Genomic DNA, 5,000 nt, shown 5'->3' with positions numbered 1-5,000 from the left:
GGCATGAGCGAAGATCATACTCCTAGTCGACCAGACAAGGAATGTTATATGTGGCGATACTAACTGCTGACAAACTGGAATTCTTCGAAAGAAGGTTTTATGAAAGCCATATTGCCCTGTAAAACACATGACACCTGCAAGGGCTCATCCGGGATTTGAACCCGGGACCTCTCACACCCAAAGCGAGAATCATACCCCTAGACCAACGAGCCACTAAAGCTTGACATTTTCACATGGAACCAGCAGCAGCAGATGGTCAGAATTCTTTATTTAAAAATTGAGTCAGAACGTAATTTCAGAAGCTCAAGTGTTGAAGTCGGGCTTGTGCGTCAGATGGACCCGGGGCTTCTCCTGCCCAAAACAAGATTCGCAGCCCTAGAACGACAAGTTGAGTCACTTGTTTGCCTTAAAATTGCTGTTGTTTTTGTCCACTAGCTTCAGTGAGGTAAATTGATCTTATCCATTTCACAGATTTAAGCTGCATGGCAAAAACACATAACATTATGTAAGTCGTTGTTGGAGGAGGATCGTGATAGCATCAAATAGCTATGTCAGCACCTAGTATCACAACCACTCACTAATTGGTGTGATTAAAATTGGTCTCATTCATTTATTTCACTGATTTGAAGCTGTAAGGAAAGAAGGAAAAGGTTCCACCGAGATTTGAACTCGGATCACTGGATTCAAAGTCCAGAGTGCTAACCATTACACCATGGAACCAAGACCTTCCTCGGTTGACATCTAATGCTTGCACACTAGCGTTAAACTGGCCTTTGTGAAAGCCATGATGTCCCTCAAAACCAAAGAGAGTTGCAAAGGCCCGTCTGGGATTTGAACCCCGGACCTCTCGCACCCTAAGCGAGAATCATACCCCTAGACCAACGAGCCAGTGAAAAACAGCAGCTTCACATGGCAACACTTTCGGCAGACAAACCAGCATTCTCTGAAAAAGGCCTCTGGGTGACCCACGACGCCCTTACAAAATACCAGACAACTGTAAGGGCTTACCCATTCATTTGAACCTGGGAGCTCTCGCGGCATGAGCAAGATTCATACTCCTAGACCAGCAAGCCACTAGCCAATATGCAAGGAATATATTATGTGGCGATACTATCTGCTGACAAAGTGAAAGTATTCAAAAGACATTTTTATGAAAGCTATTATGCCCTGTAAAACACAAGACAGCAGCGAGGGATCGTCCGGGATTTGGACGATTGGACTCTCGCACCCAAAGCCAGAATCATACCACTTGACCCAAGGGCCACTGCAAGACAGCAACTTTACATAACAACACTAACTGCTGACAAACCGGCATTCTCAGAAAAAGGCCTCTGTGTAAGCCACAATACCCTTACAAAACAGAAGATATCTGTAAGGGCTCAACTGAAATTTGAACCTGGGAGCTCTCACGGCATGAGCGAAGATCATACTCCTAGTCGACCAGACAAGGAATGTTATATGTGGCGATACTAACTGCTGACAAACTGGAATTCTTCGAAAGAAGGTTTTATGAAAGCCATATTGCCCTGTAAAACACATGACACCTGCAAGGGCTCATCCGGGATTTGAACCCGGGACCTCTCGCACCCAAAGCGAGAATCATACCCCTAGACCAACGAGCCACTAAAGCTTGACATTTTCACATGGAACCAGCAGCAGCAGATGGTCAGAATTCTTTATTTAAAAATTGAGTCAGAACGTAATTTCAGAAGCTCAAGTGTTGAAGTCGGGCTTGTGCGTCAGATGGACCTGGGGCTTCTCCTGCCCAAAACAAGATTCGCAGCCCTAGAACGACAAGTTGAGTCACTTGTTTGCCTTAAAATTGCTGTTGTTTTTGTCCACTAGCTTCAGTGAGGTAAATTGATCTTATCCATTTCACAGATTTAAGCTGCATGGCAAAAACACATAACATTATGTAAGTCGTTGTTGGAGGAGGATCGTGATAGCATCAAATAGCTATGTCAGCACCTAGTATCACAACCACTCACTAATTGGTGTGATTAAAATTGGTCTCATTCATTTATTTCACTGATTTGAAGCTGTAAGGAAAGAAGGAAAAGGTTCCACCGAGATTTGAACTCGGATCACTGGATTCAAAGTCCAGAGTGCTAACCATTACACCATGGAACCAAGACCTTCCTCAGTTGACATCTAATGCTTGCACACTAGCGTTGAAACTGGCCTTTGTGAAAGCCATGATGTCCCTCAAAACCAAAGAGAGTTGCAAGGGCTCGTCTGGGATTTGAACCCCGGACCTCTCGCACCCTAAGCGAGAATCATACCCCTAGACCAACGAGCCAGTGAAAAACAGCAGCTTCACATGGCAAGACTTTCGGCAGACAAACCAGCATTCTCTGAAAAAGGCCTCTGGGTGACCCACGACGCCCTTACAAAATACCAGACAACTGTAAGGGCTTACCCATTCATTTGAACCTGGGAGCTCTCGCGGCATGAGCAAGATTCATACTCCTAGACCAGCAAGCCACTAGCCAATATGCAAGGAATATATTATGTGGCGATACTATCTGCTGACAAAGTGAAAGTATTCAAAAGACATTTTTATGAAAGCTATTATGCCCTGTAAAACACAAGACAGCAGCGAGGGATCGTCCGGGATTTGGACGATTGGACTCTCGCACCCAAAGCCAGAATCATACCACTTGACCCAAGGGCCACTGCAAGACAGCAACTTTACATAACAACACTAACTGCTGACAAACCGGCATTCTCAGAAAAAGGCCTCTGTGTAAGCCACAATACCCTTACAAAACAGAAGATATCTGTAAGGGCTCAACTGAAATTTGAACCTGGGAGCTCTCACGGCATGAGCGAAGATCATACTCCTAGTCGACCAGACAAGGAATGTTATATGTGGCGATACTAACTGCTGACAAACTGGAATTCTTCGAAAGAAGGTTTTATGAAAGCCATATTGCCCTGTAAAACACATGACACCTGCAAGGGCTCATCCGGGATTTGAACCCGGGACCTCTTGCACCCAAAGCGAGAATCATACCCCTAGACCAACTAGCCACTAAAGCTTGACATTTTCACATGGAACCAGCAGCAGCAGATGGTCAGAATTCTTTATTTAAAAATTGAGTCAGAACGTAATTTCAGAAGCTCAAGTGTTGAAGTCGGGCTTGTGCGTCAGATGGACCCGGGGCTTCTCCTGCCCAAAACAAGATTCGCAGCCCTAGAACGACAAGTTGAGTCACTTGTTTGCCTTAAAATTGCTGTTGTTTTTGTCCACTAGCTTCAGTGAGGTAAATTGATCTTATCCATTTCACAGATTTAAGCTGCATGGCAAAAACACATAACATTATGTAAGTCGTTGTTGGAGGAGGATCGTGATAGCATCAAATAGCTATGTCAGCACCTAGTATCACAACCACTCACTAATTGGTGTGATTAAAATTGGTCTCATTCATTTATTTCACTGATTTGAAGCTGTAAGGAAAGAAGGAAAAGGTTCCACCGAGATTTGAACTCGGATCACTGGATTCAAAGCCCAGAGTGCTAACCATTACACCATGGAACCAAGACCTTCCTCAGTTGACATCTAATGCTTGCACACTAGCGTTGAAACTGGCCTTTGTGAAAGCCATGATGTCCCTCAAAACCAAAGAGAGTTGCAAGGGCTCGTCTGGGATTTGAACCCCGGACCTCTCGCACCCTAAGCGAGAATCATACCCCTAGACCAACGAGCCAGTGAAAAACAGCAGCTTCACATGGCAACACTTTCGGCAGACAAACCAGCATTCTCTGAAAAAGGCCTCTGGGTGACCCACGACGCCCTTACAAAATACCAGACAACTGTAAGGGCTTACCCATTCATTTGAACCTGGGAGCTCTCGCGGCATGAGCAAGATTCATACTCCTAGACCAGCAAGCCACTAGCCAATATGCAAGGAATATATTATGTGGCGATACTATCTGCTGACAAAGTGAAAGTATTCAAAAGACATTTTTATGAAAGCTATTATGCCCTGTAAAACACAAGACAGCAGCGAGGGATCGTCCGGGATTTGGACGATTGGACTCTCGCACCCAAAGCCAGAATCATACCACTTGACCCAAGGGCCACTGCAAGACAGCAACTTTACATAACAACACTAACTGCTGACAAACCGGCATTCTCAGAAAAAGGCCTCTGTGTAAGCCACAATACCCTTACAAAACAGAAGATATCTGTAAGGGCTCAACTGAAATTTGAACCTGGGAGCTCTCACGGCATGAGCGAAGATCATACTCCTAGTCGACCAGACAAGGAATGTTATATGTGGCGATACTAACTGCTGACAAACTGGAATTCTTCGAAAGAAGGTTTTATGAAAGCCATATTGCCCTGTAAAACACATGACACCTGCAAGGGCTCATCCGGGATTTGAACCCGGGACCTCTCGCACCCAAAGCGAGAATCATACCCCTAGACCAACGAGCCACTAAAGCTTGACATTTTCACATGGAACCAGCAGCAGCAGATGGTCAGAATTCTTTATTTAAAAATTGAGTCAGAACGTAATTTCAGAAGCTCAAGTGTTGAAGTCGGGCTTGTGCGTCAGATGGACCCGGGGCTTCTCCTGCCCAAAACAAGATTCGCAGCCCTAGAACGACAAGTTGAGTCACTTGTTTGCCTTAAAATTGCTGTTGTTTTTGTCCACTAGCTTCAGTGAGGTAAATTGATCTTATCCATTTCACAGATTTAAGCTGCATGGCAAAAACACATAACATTATGTAAGTCGTTGTTGGAGGAGGATCGTGATAGCATCAAATAGCTATGTCAGCACCTAGTATCACAACCACTCACTAATTGGTGTGATTAAAATTGGTCTCATTCATTTATTTCACTGATTTGAAGCTGTAAGGAAAGAAGGAAAAGGTTCCACCGAGATTTGAACTCGGATCACTGGATTCAAAGTCCAGAGTGCTAACCATTACACCATGGAACCAAGACCTTCCTCGGTTGACATCTAATGCTTGCACACTAGCGTTAAACT

General features: G+C 44.6%; 8 non-coding genes across 8 annotated transcripts; all 8 read right to left on the bottom strand.

Annotated features, from left to right (window-relative positions):
* Positions 1-140: 140 nt before the first annotated feature.
* Positions 141-212, bottom strand: trnap-ugg (transfer RNA proline (anticodon UGG)). Its single transcript has one exon. It is a non-coding gene; the product is annotated as a tRNA-Pro (tRNA).
* A 436-nt stretch (positions 213-648) lies between these two features.
* trnaq-uug (transfer RNA glutamine (anticodon UUG)) lies at positions 649-720 on the bottom strand. Its single transcript has one exon. It is a non-coding gene; the product is annotated as a tRNA-Gln (tRNA).
* Positions 721-816: 96 nt separating this feature from the next.
* trnap-agg (transfer RNA proline (anticodon AGG)) lies at positions 817-888 on the bottom strand. The gene has a single exon. It is a non-coding gene; the product is annotated as a tRNA-Pro (tRNA).
* Positions 889-1,550: 662 nt separating this feature from the next.
* Positions 1,551-1,622, bottom strand: trnap-ugg (transfer RNA proline (anticodon UGG)). The gene has a single exon. It is a non-coding gene; the product is annotated as a tRNA-Pro (tRNA).
* A 436-nt stretch (positions 1,623-2,058) lies between these two features.
* Positions 2,059-2,130, bottom strand: trnaq-uug (transfer RNA glutamine (anticodon UUG)). Its single transcript has one exon. It is a non-coding gene; the product is annotated as a tRNA-Gln (tRNA).
* Positions 2,131-3,469: 1,339 nt separating this feature from the next.
* Positions 3,470-3,541, bottom strand: trnaq-uug (transfer RNA glutamine (anticodon UUG)). Its single transcript has one exon. It is a non-coding gene; the product is annotated as a tRNA-Gln (tRNA).
* An 831-nt stretch (positions 3,542-4,372) lies between these two features.
* On the bottom strand, positions 4,373-4,444 carry trnap-ugg (transfer RNA proline (anticodon UGG)). Its single transcript has one exon. It is a non-coding gene; the product is annotated as a tRNA-Pro (tRNA).
* Positions 4,445-4,880: 436 nt separating this feature from the next.
* On the bottom strand, positions 4,881-4,952 carry trnaq-uug (transfer RNA glutamine (anticodon UUG)). Its single transcript has one exon. It is a non-coding gene; the product is annotated as a tRNA-Gln (tRNA).
* Between the last annotated feature and the right edge of the window lie 48 nt (positions 4,953-5,000).

Source organism: Danio rerio, chromosome 13 (genome assembly GCF_049306965.1).
Source record: "Danio rerio strain Tuebingen ecotype United States chromosome 13, GRCz12tu, whole genome shotgun sequence".
Lineage (NCBI taxonomy): Eukaryota > Metazoa > Chordata > Actinopteri > Cypriniformes > Danionidae > Danio > Danio rerio.
The sequence above is the reverse complement of the archived record's forward strand: the minus strand, read 5'-3'. Positions and strand labels throughout refer to the sequence as shown.